Source organism: Mirounga leonina, unplaced genomic scaffold, assembly GCF_011800145.1.
Source record: "Mirounga leonina isolate KUSES-001 unplaced genomic scaffold, KU_Mleo_1.0 Mir_153, whole genome shotgun sequence".
NCBI lineage: Eukaryota > Metazoa > Chordata > Mammalia > Carnivora > Phocidae > Mirounga > Mirounga leonina.
The window spans coordinates 7,729,670-7,756,247 of NW_023270387.1; the positions used below are offsets into that span (position 1 = coordinate 7,729,670).

The 26,578-nt window shown below is 41.7% G+C and overlaps 1 protein-coding gene across 1 annotated transcript in view; it reads left to right on the forward strand.

The window, feature by feature from the left end:
* CUNH11orf53 (chromosome unknown C11orf53 homolog) overlaps positions 1 to 26,578 on the forward strand; it is a 494,983-nt gene that overhangs the window by 171,789 nt on the left and 296,616 nt on the right. The window contains exon 4 of the mRNA XM_035008894.1: positions 1,438 to 1,558. The gene's annotated coding sequence lies outside the window, so the exon portion shown is untranslated. The remainder of the gene's footprint in view (positions 1 to 1,437; positions 1,559 to 26,578) is intronic.

Sequence of the window (26,578 nt, forward strand, 5' to 3'; positions counted from 1 at the left end):
AATAGTATTATAAGAATTTGCTAATTATTTCAGCAAAATTCTAGTAAAGATTAGCAGAAAGGAATTCTGAACATACAAGATCAAGGAATGAGGAACATAATTCTGAATGCAACTGAATTTGTTAATATGTGTGAACCAACCAGAGATTCTGAATTTGGTCTGCTGGTTCAGTATATTCTTTTTTATTTTTTTAATTTAAAATCTTTTTTCTTTTTTTATGATTTTATTTATTTGCGAGAGAGAGAATGAGAGACAGAGAGCATGAGAAGGAGGAGGGTCAGAGGGAGAAGCAGACTCCCTGCTGAGCAGGGAGCCTGATGTGGGACTCGATCCTGGGACTCCAGGATCATGACCTGAGCCGAAGGCAGTCGCTTAACCAACTGAGCCACCCAGGCGCCCTGGTTCAGTATATTCTACCTATTTGCTTAGTTGCATAAAACCTAGATATAATAGTGGGCATTGCTAAATGAAAATAAGTTGCCAGAACTTCATTGTTATAATGAAGAAGAAGGAATTCAAAGGCTTAGCGAGATGACAGTGTTAGGATGGATTTGTCCAGTAAGTTTCACAAAACCACACCTTAACTACATGTCCCCTGAGGGGTCCCAAAAGACACTCCCTTCACCAAAGCTTTAGGAATACATTGCTTCAGAGACCACTTGCATCTTTTAAAAGCAATGTAGTGAGTGATCTCCGTAGGCCTAGGATGCTACCTTCTATTTTCCCCATAATGTTGGAAGTGAAGTTATATACTGAAACTTAACTGGGAATATATAGCAATCAGTTTAGAGAGATTACAGACAGATTATAGTTACTGTGGGAAAAGAGGAAGAGAAATGATCAGAAGTATGTAGATCATGAGAATTATATGAAATAATATAGCAATACTGGGGGCCTGGTTGATGTTGGAAAATATGAATGTTAGTGGCCCCAGCCCACTTGGTTTTGTGTGCATGCGTGTGTGTGTGTGTGTGTGTGCGCGCACACTCCTAGGAGAAGCCAGCAAGCTAGATACAGGAGTGGAGAATGAGAGTGCTTAGATTTATCTGTGGCTGGTACTTTTGCAAATATGTACTAGGAAATGACAAGAGGGTAAAGGAGTTAATGGCATCGAAAGCGTTCAAGTGTTAGGCCATGGGGAGTAGGCTGGACTAGGCAAGGAGGACTAGGGAGAGAGCTGTCAGGAGGAAGTAGAAGGATTCAAGGATTATAGATCTCCATGAGGCTGAAAATTGAAGATTAGGTGAGATAAGAGAATGGCGGAGATTGACTAACCTGTTTCTTTTTCCTTCCTTCCCACAGATAGATTATTTTCCTTTTTCTTTCTTATGAACGTGTGTCTGAGTTCTGTCCAGTGGACTATCGTGCACCCATTTTAGTCCTGGTCCACAGAACCTTCCGTGTGTGACCCACCATGCCCTTCCCTTTCTTCATCAGCCTCGGAAGCCATGAGTTGAAGATGCTGGAGGCACCAGATGGAAGGAACCTGCATCCTTGAATTGCTGCTTGGATGAGAACTGCCTACAAATCAGGGGCACCTGCTTGGGACTTTAATGAGGTAAGAAATAAATTTATATCGTGGTAAGAGGCTGAAATTGTGTGTGGTATCTGCTACAGGAGCCGGTGTTCCCTAACTAATACAGCTGTTTAAACAAGAAAAAAAAGCAGGAGGGAAATTTTTTATTCTCAATTAGGATATTCCAGAGGTGACACAGTTCCTGTTGATAACAAGGTCTGGGGAGTAGTTGTGTGCCTGATGTGGAGAGGAGGTGGATGCCAAGGGAAGAGGTTACAAGTATAGGAAGTTAGAGTGTTGGCTGTCAGCGGAGATATGAGTGTTGTCCAAGATGATGACAGGCTCAAGGGAGAAGAGTAGACTATGACTCAGAATAATCTGATATCAGCTAGTACTGATTGGGTGCTGAGCATTTTGTCTTTAATCCTTACAACCACCAGATGTGGTAGGCATTACCATTAGCCTCTTTCATAAATAGGGCACCTAAGCCTTAGAGGGATTGAACTGGAATTCAGTCTATTCAGCTTCAAATCTGCATACTTAAGTATAAAATTAAAGTTTTCCTGAACAATATGGATTTAAACAGAAAAAAAATCCATCTATATCATAGACAAAAGCTTTCAAAATATTTGAGCAAAAATCTCAAATATTAATGTCAAGATTCCTAAACAAGGTGCATAGATTAATTTATCTGCAATAATAATGACATTGGTGCAGACCCTAGAGTCTAGTCCATTGTCCTCTCTGATAACTGCGTTTATGCTACCATCAAGTCTCTTCAGTATTTTACTAACGACTCTTCATTGAATTTCTTCGAATGACCACATCATTTAGTCATTTGAGCCTCTCTAGAGGGTCAGAGAGAGAATGTGACTTATACCAAGCCCAGGTCGACCAAATCAGGTCCTCTGATCCCAGCCCTGTACTTTTTCTCTTTGTGAGTTAGATTAGAGGTTTCCATTCTTTTTTAAAGCTATGGAAGTTTTTCTCAAAATAAAAATGTGTTTGGAAAACCAGTATATACAATGGATAGAAACAATTATGTATTATCCTCTATACTTGTTTGCATGCTGGTAAGATTTCCTAATAGTAAAAACTGCTCTGCTTGGATGAGCGAGGATGGGACGGATGCCCCCTTCTTCCTACAGCAGTCCCCAGACATACCTCCCCGCTTCGAAACCTCCCACAGTAGAACACATTTGACAGTAAGTGTGGCTTTTAGTTCTCTAGTGAGCAGTACAAAGAGGGAAGCATGACTATTTACAAGAGTAATAGAATCAATGCGGTAAAACCGATCCATTGATTAAGAGAAACACTGTAGAAGTCTATTCCAAATATTCTGATTATTAGTCCTCTAGAAATATATATATATATATATCCTGAAAACTTTATATAAATAAGTAAATGTACATATATAATGTATATATAGAATATTTATTTATTTTTAACCCAAAACAGTAAAGTGTATATCCCAAAGAAACTATTCTATATACATTATAAGACTGTTGTTCCCAGTAACTCCTAAAAGGAGATTACGTACATACCTACCAAATGTAGAATGGATAAATACATTGTGGTGCTTCGAGATGTGGGAATAATATAGAACTGTGAAAGTGAAGAAACTACAGGAACATGAATGAATCTTACATAATATTGATATATATACAATATATTAGAGAGTGTGTGTGTTTAGAAACTGTATTGCTGAGGAAGTATACATAGGTTTAAGACTATAAAGGAAAGCAAGAAAGTGATTATAGTGAGAATTAAGATGATAGTTACCTTCCAGGGGCAGGGAGAGTATTAAGAAGGAAGGAAGGGAGGGTCACTTGGCCTGGATGGGGCTTCACAAGATTGTTCATCTGCCAAACTGCGCTATTTTTATGCACTTTTCAGAAATTATGCTCTCCAATTAAAATTTTTTGAACAGCATGTGCATGTGTGAGTGCACACGTACACACACACACACACACACAACACTATTGCTAAGGAGAGAAATCTTTGGTGGATTTCCCTACAAAAGATGCTGTGCACTGTAATGAATATCAAATACTCATCAATATCACCTTCGTATTAAACATAGCATGTTCTTTTTCAGGACTACTTTTTATACTGGTTCTGCTGGCACCACACCAAAGCATACTCTGGTGGCTTGTTTGGTTTAAGCTAAGATTAAATTCCACAGAACCTAGAGGAAGGGGGTTGCCAGATTAATTCTCTTTAGGAATTATTTCTTTTACTTGAGCTTTTCAAAGGTTTTCTGACAGTGAGTTTAAGATGGGCTTTCCTGACAGGTCGCTGGGATGGGCCTGCTCTCAACTGCTAGGCATGAGAGGATCAGCCCTCTCCTCTGAAAATTGAAACATCATTTAAAAAAAAAAAATCTGCCTGAACGGAAGGCCATTTCCAGTTTTGATTGAAGAGAGCTAGAAAGTCCCTGCAACCGGGGCCAACATTTCATTTGGAAAGTGATTTTGAGTCTACTGCAATTCATAGAAAAATGAAAAGTTGAGACTCTCCAGTTTTTTGCCGTAAAGCATGGCTATGGTTATTTGAGCCTAGACAAAAACACCCATACATGATCTAGATTTAATAAATTTAGCTTCTTGGGATACTCTTCAAGACAAAATAGGTATGAAATGTCCATTGAGATACATCAATTGCAGCTAATTGCCCTGGGGTTATTGGCTCTGTTAGGCATCTTCCGAAAATAACTTAGTTTTAGCACAGTGGATCCAAAGGCTGTCTTAATGGTGATAATTAAAAATTGGGGTCAGATGTCTATTAAAACCACTGGTAGTTCAGAATGATAAAGTCCTGTCATTGGCATGTAAGAGAACTCTTGACTTTTTGTTTCTTGTTGAAATATATGTGCATCTAGCTCATCCCCAAAAAAGATCAAGTTATTAATGGGCACATTAAAAAGAAGGGGGAACCAGAGCATCTTCCTTTTATCCCATTAAGAATTATCTGATCTGTCAAATGAATTCCCCTTCTCTCTATCAGTCTCAAAGTTGTAGGCTGGTGTAACTTTATTATGCATATCAATAACTAGGAGTATTAACAGACAGTAGTGTGATGAATACATGCAGCTTAGTCCATAACTGAGTCTTACAGAGTTAAAGGCTATTGAAACATCTCTCCATAGGAGCACTCACTGCATGGTATCTCAGGCTTTTGCAGCGATAGCCACACCTAAAGTCACCTCCCGAAAGAGCATGACCCTAGGCCTTCCGCAGTTCTAAGACATCTGCTTCATCTAGGACCACCAGGAACTTTTCTCTGAATCCTTAGTTTCTTCTACTTCTGAATACTCTTTTCTCATCTGTCTACCCCACTTTTTCACATGGAGCCAATTCTGCCTGTGCCAAACATTGGGAAGAGTCAGGAAAGCGAGACTAGGCAAAAGCCCCTAGTTCCATATTCATCCACATATTTCCCTGCACCCCTATTGAACTGTAGTTCCCAGGTCTCATTTCCCTAAGGGTTTGAGTTTTTGGGCTGTGCTCTAGTTCCTGGCATCTACCTCAGGCCCTCCTTCTTATCATTACTGGTATAGACTCACTTCCCCGGCTTACCAACCCATGGCTTCCCATTCAACTAATTTTTGCACTTCCTCCTGGTCTTGACACTTGCTCTGTGCTCCTGTGGCCAGTCTGGGCCCTGTGGTCACCCATATCAGCCAGGCCACACTCACCTACCCATCGGGGGAGCGTGATCAACCAACATCTAGGGTAGCACTTATCACTGTTTTAATATTTATAGTGTTTTGTAGCTTTAATAGACCATGCGCTTCCAAGGGCAGGCATTATTATCTTTGATTCTTCTACCACAATTCGTGGCACAGAGGACCAAGCTCATTTTGTAAACAGTCCTGGCCACTTTGGGAAGAGGGCATGAAGTAGTTCGTTTATATTGTATTTACACTCTAGTAGTTCACTTACCAGTTGGCAGAGAAGGTCATTTGGGTTGTTATTTCATTCAGTTATTAATACTATGTGCTTATAATGTGCAAGGTATTACAATACAGGAAATACAAAACATGTACAATATAGGAAAATACTTTTTTTTTGTCTTGTGGAAGTGAATAATCATTTTTCTATTGACTCCAATCCCAACTGGGCTGAAGAAGAAAAAAGAATGAAAGAAAGTCCTGTATATATGTGTGTTGGTGGGGGAGAGGGGTGGTCTGTGGGCTAGGAGTGTGCTCTCCCTGTCTAGCATTCCTCCTTGAGATCCCTCCCCTCCCCCCAGCTCCTGTCCCTAGTCCCCCAACCTCCAGTCCTCTACTATCAGCCTCCAGCCATCTTTTCCTCAAGCCAGAGGAAACTCAACCTTTAGATGGGAGACTGGAGAAGATCACCTTTAAGTATCCTCCCAACCAGGAGATTTTCTAATTCCATGAGTAAGTAATTTTTGTCTGATTTTCTAGAGCAGCATAAAACTACTGCCCTCCTTTTCAACAGACATTGGTAATAAAGGCTTTTGGTGCTTGGGTAACACTTCCCTTAGAAGTACCTTGTTCTTGGGGCACCTGGGTGGCTCACTCGGTTAAGTATCCAACTCTTGATTTCGGCCCAGGTCATGATCTGAGGGTTGTGAGATCCAGCCCTGTGTTGGGCTCAGCACTAGGCATGGAACCTGCTTAAGATTCTCTCTCTTCTTCTCCTTCTGCCCCTCCCCCACCCCCTCTCCCTCTCTCTCTCTCTTAAAAAAAAAAAAAAAAGAAGTATCTTGTTTTCAAAAGCTGTTGTGTCTGCTGAAAGAGCTACCACATATGAAGCCACGTTCATCTTGGGATAGTGCCTTTGAAACAACAATGCTAAAGGGTTTAGAATACCTGTGCAGTGATTTGACTCTAATCATTATAAGTTACTTACTAGTTATTAGCTTTCCAGCTAGATGATGAGTCTCTTGGGATAAGGGCATGGTGAGAGGGAATTTCAAATTCTCCATCTTGTTTGTTTTTCTATTTTCTGTTCTCAATAGTCAGTGCAATATTTGGCACCGGGTGGGCACCACACAACCCTTTGCTGGGTAAGTGTATGTGTTTTAACTTCAGGGATACAATCTCTAATTAGTCAGCTAAGGAATAACCGCTGCTTACATGACTTAATGAATCAGTGGTGGTTATATGAGCAGGGACTGTTGTAGGAAATGCCAGCCGATAACATAATTAGCATACATGGAAAGCAGCCCAAGGAGAAGACTGTCCTTATGAGAAATGTAACTTCTGAAGCCAAACTAAGGACGTGGGTTAATAAGGAATTTTTGAGCTGCTTTCAAAGGCAAGATGAAATTTGCACAAGAACTCTTTGTCTCCCTATTCCTGCACGTGAAAATTGACTTCTGTGTCTCTTACACCACCTTTGTTCCCTCCCGTTATAGAACAGCCATCCCTTCTTCGTATCAAAATCCGGCCCCTTCACCTATGTCTGGGTTTTCATTTCCCCAGCTCCTCAGGAAATGCATGTTCTTGACACTTCTGTATTAGAGCTATTGTTCTCTTTTATTTTTCAAACATGCTCAGATAGTTCTCATTTACAAAAACAAAACAAAAGTTTCTCTACCCCATGATCTCCTCAATGTCCTTCCACTTTGCAGCTAGATTTCTAAAAGCAGTCCTCCACACTAGGTGTTCTTACCTCCACCTCTGTCCTCAGCATCATCTGGCTTCTGACTCCATCACACCAACAGACAGCTCCCACAAAGGTCAATGTTGACCTCTCCATGATTGGCCCCAAAGGATGCTTTCAGTCCTTACCTATTTCATGCAGATTCATTCAACACTGCTGAAAACTTTTCTTCATGACTTTTGTGACTTTTCCTTTTCCTCATGACTTTTGTGACTCAACATTCTCCTGATTTCCCATGGATCTCCTGGCCATTCCTTGTTTGGCTCCTTTGCAGCTTCTTCCTCCTCTACCAGGTCATTAAGTATCAGAATTCCCAACTCTTCATTCTAGCACCTCCTCATTTTCTGCTCTGTGTTTTCTGTCCAGGCTGATGATGCTCAAATGTGACTGCCCCTGGGGAATCACATGGGTAGCCTTAAAAAATAGTGATTCCGGGATCTACCAGAAATCTTTATTTCATTAGCTTTGTGGACAGCCTGGCCATTGGGATTTTTAAAAGCCTCCCAGAAGATTCTAAAGTGCAACCCAAGAATCACATCCCTTGGTTATATCATCCCCGCCCAGGGCTTTTATGACAACCTTGATTCAGATGACTCAACAATTTTCATCTCTATCCCGGAAATCCCCCTTGAGTTCCTGACCTGTAGAATCCACTGTTGATTTGACATTTTCACTTCGGTGCTTCAAAGGAGCCTTCCCAGGCTCACTGCACATCACACTATCCTTCGTCATTGCCCTCCTTTCACACTGACCTTTCCATGCCCCAAACTCTCTTCTGCGCTAGAGCCTTTGTACCCGTAGTTACCTCTACTTCCTCATCGTCTTCTCCTTCATCTAGCTCACACTCACTATTTCTGCAGCTCTTAGTCCTCAGACCATTGCCACATCCTCTGGGAAGCCTTTCCTGGTTCCCCAGGTATCTCTCACAACTCCATGTACCATCCATTCAAAGCAACAATCACAGTTATTATTGTAACTTTGTTTGCATGATTATTTATTTAAATCTGTCTCCATTACTGGGCTGAAGCTGCACATTTTTTTGTTTACCATTTTACCATGTTTTATGAAATCTAAGATGCTGACTGTAAGATGCATTATTATTTTATATAATAAATATATATTTTGAATAACAAAATATTATATATTATAGTTAATATTAGTATAATAAAGAAAAAACACTGACAAGTATAAGATGGCCATCTATTTTAAGAGAAATACAGGTTTTAGATTTTACAAAATAAAAAAAGAAATGTATCAGTGAAACACCGTATTACTGGAGCATCACACAATGATTAGTCCTAATAGACACTTAAATATTTCTTTAAAAAGTAAATGAAGAATTTGTGGGGGTTGAGCTTCTAGTATGTTCCAAAGTTTTATGGAGTTAGGGGAAAGAATATTTGAAAGTTGGGAAAACCTGGTTCTTGGAACAAAGAGAGCTCAAAGGTAGCTCATAATCCAAGATGGCACTTGTTGTTTAATAGATTTTATTTTTGAGAGCAGTTCTATATTCATTGCAAAATTGAGCAGAAAGTACAGAAAGTTTCCATATACCCTCTGCCCCCACACATGCATATCCTCCCCATTATCAGCATCCTCCACTAGAGTGGAACATTTGTTACAACCCATGAGCCTACACTGACACATCATCATCACCCATAGTCCCCAATTTACATTATGGTTCACTCTTGATGTTGTGTATTCATAGGTTTTGTCAAATGTATAATGACACGTATCTACTATTACAGTATCATACAGAATGGTTTCACTGCCTCAAAATTTCTCTGTGTTCTGCCTATTTCTCCCTCCTCCCTAATCCCTGGCAACCACTAACCTACTTACTGTCTCCATAATTTTGTCTTTTCCAGAATGTTATATCATTGGAACCATACAGTATTAGCCTTGTCAAATTGGCCTCTTTCACTTAGTCATATGCATTTAAGGCTCTTTCATGTATTTTCATGGCTTGATAGCTCATTTCTTTTTAGCTTTCAGTTGTATTCCATTGTATGGAGGCACCACACTTAATCCTTTCTCCTACTGAAGGACATATTGGTTTGGGTAATTATTAAAAAGCTGCTATAAACATTGGTGTGCAGGTTTTTGCACAACTCCTTTGGGTAAAAAAAATAGCAAGTGGCATGATTGCTGGACCACATAGTAAGAGTGTGTTTAATTTTTTAAGAAATTGTCCATCTGTCTTCCAAAGTGGCTGAACCATTCCTACTAACAATGAATGAGAGTCCTGTTGCTCCAATCTTCAGCAGAATTTGGTGGTGTCAGTGTTTTGGATTTGGCCATTCTAATAGGTATATAGTGGTATCTCATTGTTGTTTTAATTTGCAATTCCCTAAGAACGTATGATGTGGAATATGTTTTCATATGCTTATTTGTTATTTGTATATCTTCTTTGGTGAGGTGTCCAGATCTATTGCTCAGTTTTTAATTGGGTTGTTCATGTGTTTGATTTTTGTTTTTGCTTGAGTTCTTTGTCTATTTTGGATAACACTTCTTTATCAGATATGAATTTTGCAAATATTTTCTCCCAGTCTGTGGCTTGTCTTCTCATTCTCTTGAGATGGCACATTTTTGGCCTCCTTGTGCAAATTCTTCAGGTGTACTTTCTGGAGGCCGCTTGAGAGAAGCATCAGCCTTGCTTTTTGTTCAGTGTCTCCAAAAGGAGAAGAAACGCCACTGTGAGTTGTCTACTTGTGTCCAAGTGTTCTTTTCTCACTTGCAAGATGTAGGTCAACTCTCAATTTTGCATTCTGACTTAAATAAGGAGGAGACATCTTTCATGTCTGGGTCAAGAAGAGCAACCCCTCAAAGGAAGTAATTTAATACAAATGAGAGTGGCCCAGGAACTCAGTCGAGTCCCACACCTCCCTGAGAGTCCTTGCCTATTCATTCCAGAAGCAGCACGTTTCCAAGTGCACTGGCCAGGACTGACTGATGTTCTAAAACAGCCCATCTCTGAGCTATGATTCTTCGAGCTTTTTTACCCCAGGCCTCTCCTGCTCAGTTTTCCTATAATAGCAGCTTTCTTAGTTAACATTATTATCATTTATTTTCTTTTAATTTCAACCTATAACTCAGCAAGAATTGGAAGGAAAGGAGATTTGAGGCTGCCTCTCTTTTAAAACAAATGATATCTTGTTCCCAGCAAGGTGCAAGTCAAATGGGAGGCATTTTTCAAAAGAGAAAAGGCAGTTCCATCCTCTTGGGGACTTTCAGGGAAAAAAGATCTGTGAGTTAATATCCTTCCCCTGGAGTGAAGCAGGGAGGAACTAAACAAGGTAGACAGTGAGGAAATTAGGTACTTCTGGGTGAAGTCTTCTGTGTGATTTCATTAGTCTGGTTGAAATGAATTACCAGGATTTGGGGCATTCACCTATTCAAATGTAAATATGAAAGCAAAATACTAGGTCAACTGTGTTTTGGGTTTATCTTTTTTTTTTTTTTCCTTTAATGTCCCATGCGAACACTTTCTACATTGAAGACAACAAATGGAAGTTTCCTCTAGGATCACTGGTGAATGGACCACATGGTGAATAGATCACATGGATAAAAAGGCCCATGTTACCCTCTTTATACAATAAATAATGCATTTATTAGCTTGGCAAGGGAACAAATGAGTGCCTTCTAAATAATTGATTTTTTATCACAACGCTTTCCTGAGTTGCTTTATAGCCTTTTTAAAAAAATTTTATTTTATTATGTTAATCACCGTACATTACATCCTTAGTTTTTGATGTAGTGTTCCATGATTCATTGTTTGCGTATAACACCCAGTGCTCCATTCAATACGTGCCCTCTTTAATACCCATCACCAGGCAAACCCATCCCCCCACACCCCTCCCCTCTAGAACCCTCAGTTTGTTTCTCAGAGTCCATAGTCTCTCATGGTTCATCTCCCCCTCCAATTCCCCCCCCTTCATTTTTCCCTTCCTACTATCTTCTTTTTTTTTTTTCTTTAACATATAATGTATTATTTGTTTCAGAGGTACAGGTCTGTGATTCATCAGTCTTACACAATTCACAGCCCTTACCATAGCATATACCCTCCCCCATGTCTATCATCCAGCCACCCCATCCCTCCCACCCCCACCACTCCAGCAACCCTCAGTTTGTTTCCTAAAATTAAGAATTCCTCATATCAGTGAGATCATATGATACATGTCTTTCTCTGATTGACTTATTTCGCTCAGCATAAGACCCTCTAGTTCCATCCACGTTGTTGCAAATGGCAAGATTTCAGGGGGTTTTATGGCTGCATAATATTCCATTATATATATACACTACATCTTCTTTATCCATTCAGATTTCTGTTTCTTCCTTTTTTCCTTTGGTCTGTCTCTCCTCCCTCCCTCCCTCCTTCCCTTCTTCCCTCCCTCTCTCTTTCCCTTCCTTCCTTCTTTCTTTCCTTCTTTTTCTTTTTTTCCCCAGAATATTAGGACTTCATGTGCGTATTTAATGGGTTTCCTTTCAAATATATGAGAAGTGTGATTTTCAGGTGGTAGCCTTTGTAGACATTTGAGACATGCAGAAAAGACAAAAGTCAAAGGGTAGAGACTTGAGGCAGCAGGTGGGAGGACAGCCTGATTTGAGCAAGCTTCCAAGGTGCTTTGTTTTCAATCAATTGTGAGCAATTCTTCATATTTCCTTCTTTCCTCTGTCTACTTTGAGAGAAAGAAACTTGGCCAATCAGTGGGGGTTTTTCCCCCCTTCCACTAACACTCAGTTATTTATCACACAGTTTCTTTGGTGAGAATAGGGATGTCATGGAAATTAAAGTTCCCTTTTTTCTCTCAACTCTTGCTTTGTGATTGCAGCACACGTTGTATTTGCAAAGCTGTTCATCCGAGACCCATGACGCAGATGTATGATTTCCACCTGCATCAGCCCTGATGAGCTGGGTTGTGCTCTGGAAACAACCCCAATTCTCACTGTCACAGTTTATTGCTTATGGTCCATACCCATCTTAGACTAGCAAGGTGAACTTCTTATCATAGGTACTCAGAGCAGGCCAACAGAAACTCCATCTTTTTTTTTTTTTTTAAAGATTTTATTTATTTGACAGAGAGACACAGTGAGAGAGGGAACACAAGCAGGGGGTTGGGAGACGGAGAAGCAGGCCTCCCGCTGAGCAGGGAGCCCAATGTGGGACTCGATCCCAGGACCCCAGGACCATGACCTGAGCTGTAGGAAGACGCTTAATGACTGAGCCACCCAGGCGCCCCAGAAACTCCATCTTATCACATGCTTTCATGACAGCAGAGGCAGGGAAAGATCTGAGGGCATAGACATTGTGTCCACTAACCTCTATTGGTCAAAGCGAGTCATAGGGACAAATTTGATATTATTAGGGTGGGGAATTATAAATACTTTGCAGAGAGGGGCACAAAATATTTGTGAATAACCACACCATCCTCCATGATACCTTACAGGTGAGAAACCTAATCTCCGAGAGACTAGGACACTGGCACAGAGTCACCTCGGTGATTAGAAGGGGAGCTTATGTCTTCTGACCTCCGTGTTGGATATCACTGACCCTAAGTACTTGACCTCTATTTGCAGACATTCCCCTTGCCTTCTGGAAGATACAGGAGACATTACTTATTTCTTGAGTATCACTTATATCTTGTAGATTATCAAACCTTTTCATTTCAATGTTAAAATCTTATATTTTCTTAACCTCTCCAAGTCACATAGGGGTCATGCGGGTATCTTGCTTCATGATGACTAGACAAGTGGCTCCAGAGTTATGTAACTGAGTAGGCAGCCATCTGGTCTAATTTCAGAGAGCTGAAAAGACTCCATAAATACTCGTCAACCCCTGCTCCTCAATGGCTGAAGCTCCCCTAATAGCTACTACTATTAATAACTCTCCTTAATTGAGGTGCTTATGTGTCAGGAATTGTGCTAAGTGCTTTACTTTTACAATCTCACTTAATCCTACAAAGTGAGGAACATCAGTGTCCCACTTATGAGACAAGGAGTTCACAGTCCTTGAACTTTACCCCAGTTGTACAGCGAGTGAGCGATAAACAATGTTTTTTCTGATTGCCAAATCTATGCTTTTGACCTCCCATGCTTCATTCCTTCCTCGACAGGGAACAATACTTTATGTGCCACAATGACATAAAATTTCAATGCAGACACCTTTAGGAGGGGGACAGTGCCTTGGTATAGTACAAATGAAGCTCCTTTGAGGACAGTCCAGTTTTAAAAGGAGAAGGTTTAGGCAAAATTAGAGGAAGGCTAGAGGAGGCATGCCATTGGATGGTGGTAGGAAATGGGAAGTTCTCCGTATTAATTTCCTAACAGAGTAACAAAGTACTACAAACTGGGGGGCTTAAACAACAGACATTTCTTGTTTCACAGTTCTGGAGACCAGAAGTCCAAGATCAAGGTGTCTGTAGGGTTGGTTCCTTCTGAAGTCTGTGAGGAGGAATCTGTCCCAAGCCTCCTCCCTAACTGCTAGTATCCTCAGGCATTCATTCCTTGGCTCGTAGATGGTGTTCTCACTGTGTCTCTTCATATTGTCTTCCCTCTGTGTGTGAATGTGTCCAGATTTCCCCTTTTTATTAAGACACTAGTCATATTGGATTAGGGACCCACCCTACTCCTAGTATGATCTCACTGAACTAATCACATCCACAGCAACTGCATTTCCAAATAAGGTCAGGTTCTGAGGTATGCCAGGGTTGGGGGGTAGGTTGTTAGGACGTCATCATCTTAAGGGAACACAGTTCAATCCATAACAATCTCCAGTGAGGGACACTCATACCTTTTTATTACTAGAATAGGTCACTGCTGCTAGGGATTCCCCACAGGCTGCCTGGGAAGGCAGGTGGCCAACCCAGGAGAAATGAGGGGTTGCTGGTGCCTGGTGAGGTAGATTCTGACCAGTAGGAGGCATGGAGTTGGAGGCCTCTGACTCCATGGTCTTGGAAGCAGCACAAGGCATCAAAGAATCACGTGGTTCCTGAAAGTTAGGCAAGTGTGTGCATCTGGAGAATAAAACAAATATGCACAACAAGCTTCCCCAGAGTCCTCCCATCCTACCCCACCGGGCTGCACCTCCCTCTCTTGCTCTCCCTCCTTTGCTCCCCCAGGGTTACCCTCCTGCACAAGGCCACAGCTCATAAACTTTGCCTCGGGCTCTGTTTCCTGCAGGAACCCAGGATCAGAAGTCCACACTGCAGGAGAAAAGGCACTTCTAATCTAGAACATTTTTTCTGTTTTTTAATAGCCATTTAATATCTTTGTGAAAGCCCCCCCCCCCCCCCGCCCACTGCCCCCAAAGCATGATCTCACATTCCCAAAATAATCACTTTTACATTTTATTTTGGATAATTCATTGGGAGGAAAATTGAAGATGCAATATTTAGGCAACACATTTGTATTCATGGAAGTGCTTTTCTATGTTTCTCATATCCAGTAGGATATGTTTTCTGCTGAAAACCTTCTGTTATGCTCCCCAAAGGTGGCATTATCTTAAAGCTGCAGTGAGTAGAGATAAAGAACTGAAAAAAAATATTTTTGAGCTGGTTTGCACACTTCCATTTTCTTCTCAAGCTTGGTCGCTCAGACGCCTTCCAGAAACCTCAGAGACTTAGGGACAGATCACCTAAGGAGAAATGTAGCTGATCCCTTTGGTATAAAGGGATTTCTTAGAGAAATGGGATGTGTCCAAACAATCGCAGGTATTTTCTCAGATGTTAACTTCATGAAAGTGTAATGCATGTCTAACTTTGATGCCCAGGTGCTGGGGATGGCGCTTAGCCATTCTCACTGACGCAGGCTTATCGCTGATGAGTGTGGGGGAGGGAGGAGTGCAGGACTGGACCTGATTTCCGGAGGCCTCGGTCAGGCTCTACCTTTGCTGTAATGGGATGCGACCACTGCCAACCACTGCATCTCTGGGCCTCACGTTCTTCATCCTGCATGGTGGGGAGGAAGGGCGTGGATGGCCTTCAAGGCACTTTCTGGTACTAGCATTCTGCAATTTTTGGTTCACCTCAATTATGAACATAGTCAAATCGCTGATTCACCGAGTGAGGAAAAACAATCATTCTTAGTTGATGTGTAACTGGATCTTCTGCTCACAACTTTTCTGAGCATAGATTTGTGAAAACCAGCAGGGAAATTCTTATTGTCTGACTTGGTTTAAGCAGCCAGTTTAGCCAGAGGGGGACCTATTCCTGGGGCTGAGGTGTCTCTTCATTAATAAAGACTGCAGAGCTGGCTGCTTGGACCAGTAACAAATGAGAATCACAGCCAGACCTTAGAAGAGTTGTTACATGAGAAGGAGGCCATTTCAGCCAGGGAGCTTTGCCAGGAGCGTGCTGGACCTGAAAGAATAGACTCCAGTTGTTTCAGCATTGGAGAACATCTGGGTGCTTGGTACCCAGGCCATCAAGGAGCATGGCACCAGATGCGGACAGGAAAGGCACAGACCCCTCCCCCAACACACCCAGAAGCTTTCCAAAGATGGAAAGAGGGGGCAACGTCGTTGTCTGAAACACTGCACCTTTAAAAAAAAAAAAAAAAAACACTCTTAAACGTTTAGATTGAACTAAGATTAAACCCTTCTGGACATTTATCTAATTTTCTCTTCCCTGCTTGCCATCAGATGAGGCTTTGAATGGGGGCCCAAGTAGCTGTAGACCAAATAAAGAAACTGCCTTTTCCTTATGCATCTAAGTTGTGCTCTCAATTTCATGAGCTCTGAACTTGAGGAACACCACTGTATATAAAAGAGGTAAACACAGGGGATGCTCTGCCAGAAAGAGTGATGAATAGCCTGAGCCCTGTTTCTCTCAGACCCTCCAGTGTCCCAAGGCACCTCTGAAGGACAAAGTGTGAAACCATTGGTATTAAGGGTCTGTAGCCATGTGGCCCCTGGTGTCAGTCCTAGCTCCCCTACTTACTAGCCCTGTGGCCACAGACATGTTACCTAGGCTCTCTGGCAGGATGATTATGTGGCTTATATGAGAGAATGAATGTATTTAAAGCACAAGCAGGAGGCTCTACACACAGGGGTGCTACCTAAGCAAGGGGATGACAGAATCACGTCAGAAATGATGGGAAATTCCATGGTTTGTGCTTCCGAAAATTGTATTTGTTCACCTTGGGAGCTCACCAGCTCTTTTTTTATTGTTATGTTAATCACCATACATTACATCATTAGTTTTTGATGTAGTGTTCCATGATTCATTGTTTGTGCATAACACCCAGTGCTCCATTCAATATGTGCCCTCTTTAATACCCATCACCAGGCTAACCCATCCTCCCAACCCCCTCCCCTCTAGAACCCTCAGTTTGTTTTTCAGAGTCCATCATCTCTCATGGTTCATCTCCCCCTCCGATTCCCCCCCTTCATTCTTCCCCACCTACTATCTTCTTCTTTTTTTTTTTCCTTAACATATATTGCATTATTTGTTTCAGAGGTACAGATCTGTGATTCAACAGTCTTGCACAATTCACAGCACTCACCATAGCACATACCCTCCCCAGTGTCTATCACCCAGCCACCCCATCCCTTCCACCCCACCCCCCACTCCAGCAACCCTCAGTTTGTTTCCTGAGATTAAGAATTCCTCATATCAGTGAGGTCATATGATACATGTCTTTCTCTGATTGACTTATTTCGCTCAGCATAAGACCCTCTAGTTCCATCCACGTTGTTGCAGATGGCAAGATCTCATTCCTTTTGATGGCTGCATAATATTCCATTGTATATATATATATACCACTTCTTCTTTATCCATTCATCTGTCGATGGACATCTTGGCTCTTTCCACAGTTTGGCTATTGTGGACATTGCTGCTATAAACATCGGGGTGCACGTACCCCTTCGGATCCCTACATTTGTATCCTTGGGGTAAATACCCAGTAGTGCAATTGCTGGATTGTATGGTAGCTCTATTTTCAACTTTTTGAGGAACCTCCATACGGTTTTCCAGAGTGGTTGCACCAGCTTGCATTCCCACTAACAGTGTAGGAGGGTTCCCCTTTCTCCGCATCCCCACCAACATCTGTCGTTTCCTGACTTGTTAATTTTAGCCATTCTGACTGGTGTGAAGTGGTATCTCATGGAGGTTTTGATTTAGATTTCCCTGATGCCGGGCAATGTTGAGCACTTTTTCATTTGTCTGTTGGCCATTTGGATGTCTTCTTTGGAAAAAATGTCTGTTCATGTCTTCTGCCCATTTCTTGATTGGATTATTTGTTCTTTGGGTGTTGAGTTTGATAAGTTCTTTATAGATTTTGTATACTAGCCCTTTATCTGATACGTCATTTGCAAATATCTTCTCCCATTCTGTCGGTTGGGGAGCTCACCAGCTCTTAACTGATATAACCAAAAGCTAAAACTATGGGGAAATCAGTTTACTCCCAGTCAAAAGTCTCAGCTTTTGTCCTCCAAAGAAGTTTTCATTTCAAAAAAATGAATCCCGCTATGCTAAATTTATAATAAGCAAGTATTCCTGTAGCCTTTCAAATGGCAAGGTTTGGAAATATTTTCCCTGTCACTTTGTTTCATGCTTTATCACTTCGCAGGAGTGAATGAAATGATAATCTCATACACCACCACTGAAATCTAATTTCCACCTTGGCAGAATTGTTCTCACACCTTCATTTACAAAATTTCTCAAGAGATCCTCAGGCTACCAGTAAAAATATCTCAGTGTTCAGACACTGTGGAGATACCTAAGGAAGGTAAACAGTTGCATTTCTATGTAATTTACTACTACTCAGGGGGTTGTCATGCCATGGTGGACAGAACCCAAGGGTATAATAGAAGTCCTGGCTTGGCTCTTCCATCAACATGTGGCCTGATCAGAACAAGCTCCCTTTTTCTCATTCATAAAATGGATTGCAATATCAACTCTGCGGCTATTTGTGACTTTTCAGTATCACAGGTAACATCTAAGAAAGGAAGTTACAGATTGTAAAGCTCTGTTAATTTTTATGGTATGGGCCATAGTGATAGTCATCAATAGTGCATGATTCTTCAACACTGTTGCTAGTTAGGATCTATAATGAATTTCTTGGTGAATCCATATATTCCAGGGACTTTTCCACCTTTACAGTTCAGTCATGATTATTTATGGCAGGGATCAACCCAGCAGCCCATCCCTCTCCTTGACCATCTCTGCACCTGCCTGGACCTACCTACCTTAAAAGGAGTACAAACAGAGGGGGACCCAGAATGCATAAGGTGAAAGTAGTGGTAGTTTGGGAGGGAGAAAGGCTCTGCACTGCCTGCCATGCTCAGCACTACTCTTTGCAGATGGCCAGTTGACATGTTTTCTTATTCTGTAACTAGGCCTACTATGCCTTCATTAAAATCAGTTTGTATATTGAAAGCTAAGAGGGACGGAGCATGTTTTGTCCATCACTCTATTTGCAGCATCATCCCTAGCACAGAAGAGATGTCAAAAACATACACGCCAAATGAATAAATAAAAGAAGTCTAAGTGAATAAATAAAAGAAATTCAAAAACTTCTTTACGGTGTATCAGATTGCCATTAATCACTACAGCAGACCAGCTTCATACTTCTTTCCTTAAATAGGCTACTTCTTTCTCCCATACTCATCCTCAATATCCCAAACTCACACTCTGGCTTTGTCCATCAACCCATAGAGGAGCTATGACCTGCTCCAGGTACATTTCTCTCATAGCCCCTTATGATCTGGATTGAAACCCTATGATTAATTTTGTTACCAGGCTATAATTACTCACTTAAAAATAGCTGCTTTCTTTTTCAGAATAGCACCTTGCAAAATATTGATTTTCACAATTTTCACAATAACAAAAGAAAAAGCAAATCTCTCTTTGGATCCACGCTGCCACATTCCACCTGAACACCTTGCTGGGCCAGGGATAGGGTGCGAGTGTGTGCTGGTGCTGAGCTACCAGCCTGGACCAGCCTTCTGCTCCCTGAAGTTAGGCTCGTTCATGTGCTTACACTCCTCCCTTTATTAGGCGACACGAAGAGAAATGCGAGTGTGCATTTCTCTCATGAAATTTGGCTTAAAAATAATAAAAACATGGCTGGGGCCACAATTAATAATTTGAGCATTTACTCAGAAAAATCATGGAGAGGGAGTACAAGAGAAAGAACAACAGACAGAGAAACCAAGCTATCTCTTTTATTGACTTATTAGAGAAAACATGCTTTTAGGATTGTGTTAGTAGGTTTTTTGCTGACTTCATCTTAAACTTAGCTTCTTCTCTCCCGCCAACTTTTTTTTAGTGAAGTAAGGGGCAAAGTTGGGGACTGGTGTGCTGGAATCTCCTGCCCCACTGACCTTCCAGGGCAAGTCAGAGGCTGGAGACCAGGCTGATCTGCAGACCGAGGGGAAGCCTGACTGAATGTAGGATGGACATGGACTCCTGGGAGGAGGCAGTGGGAGGTCTCTGGCTCAGCTCAAAGGGCTCACCTTTGACAAAGGCTCAAAAAAATGAATTCTCTTGCCTGTTTCACAACACATCTGTCTCCAGTCCCTCCCAGAAAAGAAGGGGAGGGGATATAGGCAGAGTGGGTTGGCTGTAGGCAAGGGTAGCTTTTTTTTTTCTTTTAAAGATTTTATTTATTTATTTGACAGAGAGAAGAGCACAAGCAGAGGGAGTGGCAGAGGGAGAGGGAGGGAGAAGCAGGCTCTGCACTGAGCAGGAAACCCCATGCGGGACTCGATCCCAGGACCCTGAGATCATGACCTGAGCCGAAGGCAGACACTTAACCATCTGAGCCACCCAGGCGCCCGGCAAGGGTAGCTTTAACTGGGGAGATGGAAAGAGCAAATTTGCAAATGTGACCCTGGTCCTGAGCTATTTGGACTCAAAGGTCTTAGCAGGTGATTTTACCTTTGCTTGTGGGTTTCTAGCATCTCGGAATAAGTAGCATCAACCTGTTAGCCCTGGAAAAGTCTCTAGAGGGATTCAGGCTCTCTGCACATCCTCATACCAAGACTTTGCTTGGTTCCCTATATTTACTCAATGCTCAACAGAAAAGGATAAAAGTTGTAAGATTCTTGACCTGGACTACACAATTATGCTCAAATCAAAAAAGGAGACTGTAAAAACCTCTATGAATATGTAGAATATCACCAGATGGCAAGTCGATAGTCCAGAAACCAAAGGAGCAAGAATTGTAAGCCAAGGTGAATTTGAAATAGCACCTGACCACAGACTCTTGGCCTTCTGGCTCCCTCTGTTTCCAGCTGGTCTCCTTCTTCCTGTATGCATTGACTTTTTCCATTTGGCCATCAGATTCTCAAGGATAAGGGCCATGCCTGAAAGTGTTATCATGAATGTATCTGTAAACTTTTGAAGTTGGGCCTCTCATTAGAATCTCCACTCCAAAGGGGCCTTGTCTTAGTCATAACTGCATCCCCAGAGCCAGGCACATAGCTATGGTCAGGATTTTTTTTAATGAACAAATTGATGCATTTATGTCTTCTGGGATAGCACAGTGCCCGGGATTCAGTAGACTCTCAGTAAAGGTTAACTGAACCTGGAGACAGTTCTCACTCCTTTGCGTGACCTGTCTCCAGTTTGTGAACCAGAGAATAAGGCTAATTAGGGAAAGGACAAGGGCTGAGGTGCCAGTCACTGGACTGAGCAGATCAAAATGAAGTTTCTCCAAGCCTTCACAGTGTCAATTCTTAAAAATCTACTTTGACATCGTCAGAGTCTCTTTTCATTTTACTCATCAAATTTATGTCAGAGCCACCAACTGCTTTTAAATCAATCACTATTTTCATGCAGACGGCTCTCTGTGTTATGTAATCAGAAGTCAGGAAGCCGTAATCCACCCAAATCACTTCTCTCTGCTCTTCAAAAAGAAACAACATGCATCACAATAAAACAACTACCAGGTCAGTTCTGTGCCTTCCCCCATCTTTGGAATACATAAAATGGGGCACTAGCAATGCAGCATTTGAGGAAGCAGAGTAGATGTCCCACTGACTCCTCAGCGGAGCTAAGGTGGCATTTAGATGCTATTTCCAGTGACACCCCATTAGGTCTCAAGTACTTGTTCAGAATCTGGTTCAATATATGAGAAGAGAAAGACTTACTTACGTCCTATTATAACTCTAAGTAGTCTTCATCACTTTATATCTGATTGCTTCATTTTATCTCCAGTTTGAAAGGGCAGGTTGAAAAATTGCAGTAATCAGAGAGAATTTGGGCATAAATCTTGCTTGAGAATCTCCTAAACTGCTATTTATCTATAGCCTAAAGCCAGGCTTTTATTGAAAAGGGCTTTTGTTAGTAGGTAGAACTACGCATCTCTTGAGACTCTGATTGGAAGAGCAATAAATGAGAAGTCCTGAATATCCATATGGAATGTGGTCCTTATTTATTTTTTCTGGAAAGAAAGAAATCATGTAAGGACTTACTGATCAAAGAGATAGCTGTCTGCTGGTTGAACTTCTTAGTTCTCTAGAGAAAGAAATGTGTATTATAGAATTTGAAATGTAAGATAATGATAAGAGGTGACTTCTATCCTCAATTGACATGTTTTATCCCTCAAAAATAAAAAATCTATAAAAGATTTTTTTTCTCATAAAATTATCTACATTTCTCTTATTTTCTCTTTCAAGGGGCTCCTCAGAGTAACACTTGTCCCATGGCAGACCTAGCTCATTCATCAATCCCCCAAGGCTCCCAGCTCCAGGGGCTGGGGACTGAGTGTGTCTTATTCATCATTAGATTCCCAGCACCAAGTCAGAGGCTTAGCCCAAAGTGGGTGCAATGGCTGAATGAATTGTTTTCCATGCTTGTTCATATAACCCCCTTCCCCTCTCTACCAGCAGAGTTCAATCATTTCCTAATTTAATGAAGATTCTTCTGCAGATTCTAGGCAAAATTCTGCCCCTACTTATTGTATCCTTATTATTTTTTTAAAGATTTTATTTATTTGTTAGAGAGCATGTGAGTGAGCACATGTAGGGGTGAGCAGCAGAGGGAGAGGGAGAAGCAGCAGGCTCTCCGCTGAGCACGGAGCCTTATGCGGGGCTTGATCCCAGAACCCTGGGATCATGACCTGAGCCGAAGGCAGATGCTTTACTGACTGAGCCACTCAGGCACCCCTGTATCCTTATTAATTCATGGAGAACTCAGTCTCTTAAAGTACTTTAGGCCTTCATTCTCTTCACTGTCAAACATTGTCTTCCAATTACTTTCTCCCAACTCAACTGGAAATTCTCTGAAGACTGAAAGCATTTATTATTTTTCTACCCTTATAGGCCTAGCATGGTGTAGGCATATCATAAATAATGAGCAACTTGGAATGTTAATGACAGCAAGCCTTCAGACAAATCTGGTGAAGTCTGGTAATAAATGGGTCCATAATCTCTTTAACTAGATTCCCGCTCTCATCCTAGGCCAGAAATCACTGCTTTCTTTCTGCTTAATCTTTTAAATCATGAGGCCCTGATGTTTTAGTAATGAGAACGAAGTTGTTGTTGACACTGGGCTCTATCACCTCATTCACAAGGTTGGTGAGCCAATTCTTCTGTCCAGGATGTCTGCCTGGGGGTCTCCAGATTCCAGTGGAAGGGGGGCTCCAGATTCCAGGGGAAAGGGGGCTTCAGATTCCAGTGGAAGATCGCACTGAAGTTACAAAACAATGAGAACTCAGCTTCGAGTGCTTTATAGTTAAGCTCTGAACACATGAAGTGTCATTTTATAGGGAAGTTATTTTTTGTGTGTGTGAATGCAAAAGTTTGAATATCTGTGATGAAACAGAATTATTCTAATTATTCTAATCCTTCAAATGTAAGTCTTACAAGAGAAAATCTTATGCTACTTAGGGACCTGATCAAGAGGAGTAGGCTTATTTTAGATGACAGTTTGGGGGGGGGTTGTCTTACCCTGGGTTCTCCCCCAAAGCAGAGCCTAAGAGAGGCTTGTGTGCAGGTAGTTGACTTAGAAAGTGATCCCAGGGGGCAGGAAGGAGGGACAAGGGAGCAAAACAGAGGAGGAAAATCAAAAGAATAGATATTGAGTTGGCCATTGTGAAGCTTCACCCTCTGGGACATTCTGAGAAAACTGTAATCACACAGGAATGGGGTGGCAGTTGTTCATTAGCCTCTGTCCCCTGTGTCTCCCACATTTCCAGAGATGCTAGCAAGGTCGGAGAGGGGTGGAGCCCAATGTAGGTGTTGGCAGGTGGAGCCTGCACTACGTTGGTTGAAGCCTTGTTGGAAGTGGTTCCCACATGAGGGCTAGTGGAAGAAGAGGGGCTAAGAAGATCTGGAGCCCTGCACAAGGACAGCTCTATGCAGGAATGTTCTCTTTGGCACTAATACTGCCAGTGGGTAGGAAGGATGCTGATGGTATGGAGGGGCCTAGCCTCTGTCATGCTGACTGTCCTTTGCTGTGCAAGGCTTCAACCAGATATGGTCCAGACACAGAGCCTTTCAATTTCATATACATTCAGTTTGTTAAAACAAGCACCACCACCCCCCCAACTAAGGCACCAGCCCAGCTTACAGAGGAGGTAATTCAGCATTGCTTACCAAGCAGCCTGACTCCCATGCAACTTTGACAGAATTTGTTATCACATCTCCTTGGAAACCATTCCAGTGTCTGAGCATCAGAACATCCAGGCACCCTGCATATCTCAAAGACAGGTGCTAACAAGGATAAGGTGGGACAGAAATCAAAGGCTGTCCTTCAGGTGACACTGTGAATACTTGGCCCACTGAAAATTTTAGTATTTATTGATTTTCCCCCAAATTTATCCAATTGCCAATTCAATTATGTCCATCTACTCAAAATTAATTTTAAAAAACCTGTCTAGTCTTTTTAGTAGGCAATCCCATGACAAATTTATAATCAATAATATTTAAAGTAAAACAAATCCACCTTCCAGTCCAATAAGTAGGAAAAATGACCATTGTCAAATAACATCTAGAGTTCATTATTCTTAATCACTCAATAGTAGCCAAGTGAGACCCAAGTGCAGAATATTAAAAATTTTATGAATAGGACTTTGCTCTGTTTCCATTCCCAAATCTTAGGATAATCATACTTAGAAGCAAAACGTGAGGACCGTTACTCAGAGCCATTCCCAGCCAGTGGGAGGATAATCACTTCCTTAAAATAACTCAATCGGAATACTAATAGGTGATACTAAATGGTGAAAACACTAATCTACAGGAATGTTGTTTAAAGCTTTTCAGACTATGAGCCACAGGCATCTGTCCATGGCAGGTAGTTCCTGCTCCTATAGTGTTAGAGCTGAAATGTTTTTTGTCCTTGTTGAGATCTGGGTCTCCAGCTTTTTCTTTGATTTTGTGAGTTGTCCTTACCACGACCACCACCGTGTTTTCCCAAAGCATTTTATTTGAGCCATTTGGTTTCTATTGTTTGCTCCTTTATAAACAAATAAGTCCCTGTTTACTGGTCACTGATATTTCCTAAAGCAAATGCCAATAAAATATTGAGGTAAATGGTAAGAAGCTTACTGAGAAGCCACCTGTGCTCCTAGAACATTGTCTGATTTGAAATCTAGTACGTGTTTTTTTGTTTTTTGTTTGTTTGTGCTAAAAAGAAATGTTTCTTAGCAAAAATGCTATGGCACCAAGCAGCTACTCTTTACTCCAAGTGCTTGGCTAAGTGTGTGTTAATATTAGCTAATTTAATTTTACAGTAACCCTGCCAGGTAAAGCCTGTCATCGTTTGTTTTTAAGACTTTATTTTTTTAGAGCAATTTAAAGTTTACAGCAAAATTGAGGGGACGGTACGGAGGTTTCACATACACTCCCCACACACAGCCTCTCCCATTATCCAAAGTCTTCCACTAGAGTGGTACATTTGTTACAACCCGTGAACCTAGGACACATCGTAATCCCCCAAAGTCCATAATTGACAGTCCATCAAAAATTGACATTTTTTAGGCCTCTTTGCATTTTGGTTCAAGAAAACATATTTTGCCCAGAGAACTTTTAATTTCAAAATTTTCAAACCTTTCATTTCAAAATGTACATAACTCATAAGGAATACAGTCCACAGATTTCTCATCTGGTTACCGTGAGATCATCAAAGTATCACAGGCCAGAAGCTGCTTGGCGTCTGAGATGGCTTTTGCCTTTTTTTTTTTTTTTTCTTTTTCTTTTTCCTTTTGTTTCTTTTCTTTTCTTTCTTTCTTTTGTTTTGGGGGGGAGGCTCTTTTAGTTTATTTATTTGCTTGTTTGTTTTTGGCTTTTGCCAAATCCCAGCCCAAAGTTTTCCCCTGGTCCCAAACGACTTGCCAATAAGGAGTGGTGTCCGAGTCTAAAAGATGGGAACTTGATTTAAGTTTGTGACCTGCTTAGAGAACAGCAGACTGTAAAATTTGTAAGTCAGTTGCAATCCTTCACACGCTTGCACAGAGTCAGAAACACTAGGACACAAAAGAACCAATTTGGCGTTGTTCCTTCTCCTTACACTTCTTCCCAGCTATGCCTTCTCCTTCCAACTGATAGTAACACATGTTCATGGAATAAAATCCTTTATCTTTTTTTTTTTAAAGATTTTATTTATTTATTTGAGAGAGAGAATGAGAGAGAGCATGAGAGGGAAGAAGGTCAGAGGGAGAAGCAGACTCCCCGCTGAGCAGGGAGCCCGATGCGGGACTCGATCCAGGGACTCCAGGATCATGACCTGAGCTGAAGGCAGTCGCTTAACCAACTGAGCCACCCAGGCGCCCGTAAAATCCTTTATCTTAATAGGAACTGAAAAGAGCTTCATATTTTCACTTTTTAAAGGCATTATTATTCCCCTTTGACAAACAAGGTCCCTTGGGCCTGGGGATGAATATACCTAAAGCCTCGAAGAGGTGGAGTAGACGTGAACTCTTAATGTAAAACCCTTTTCTTTGGACATTTCCTTATGTTGTCACCCCGTTTTCAAGGGCCCAGTGTTTGGGTTGAAGACTAAAAACAAGTTGGCGCATCTGCTCTCAGAGTGAATAAAAGTTGGCCTGTGTCAGAGCACTCGGAAAAGTCGGGCACGGAACGAGTGCCGTGAATCTGATGGGAATAACGCAGACATAGCGCTGATGGCCCATATTCACGGCTCGTGGGCCAAGTGGGCGCAGGTGCGTGCAGTCCCTGCACCCCACGCTGGGTGCCTGATAGAGGAAGTTCAGGGTGTTCCGGGACGCAGAGGAAGATCACATATCCCTGATCTGCTTTGGGGGAAGGGAGAGGATGTGACATCTAAGCCAAGACTTAAAGGATAAATGCGATTTTGTTCAGTGAAGAAGAGAATTTTGTGAAGGAGAGATTTTGGGGAAAAGTTATTTCAGGAAGAGGATAGAATATGCATAAAAACCCAGAGATGAGAGAGAGCGAAGTGACTTGTGGAAACAAAGCAAGAATATTTAATGTAGAGGGCAAGGGCCCAACGTCTAGGCCATG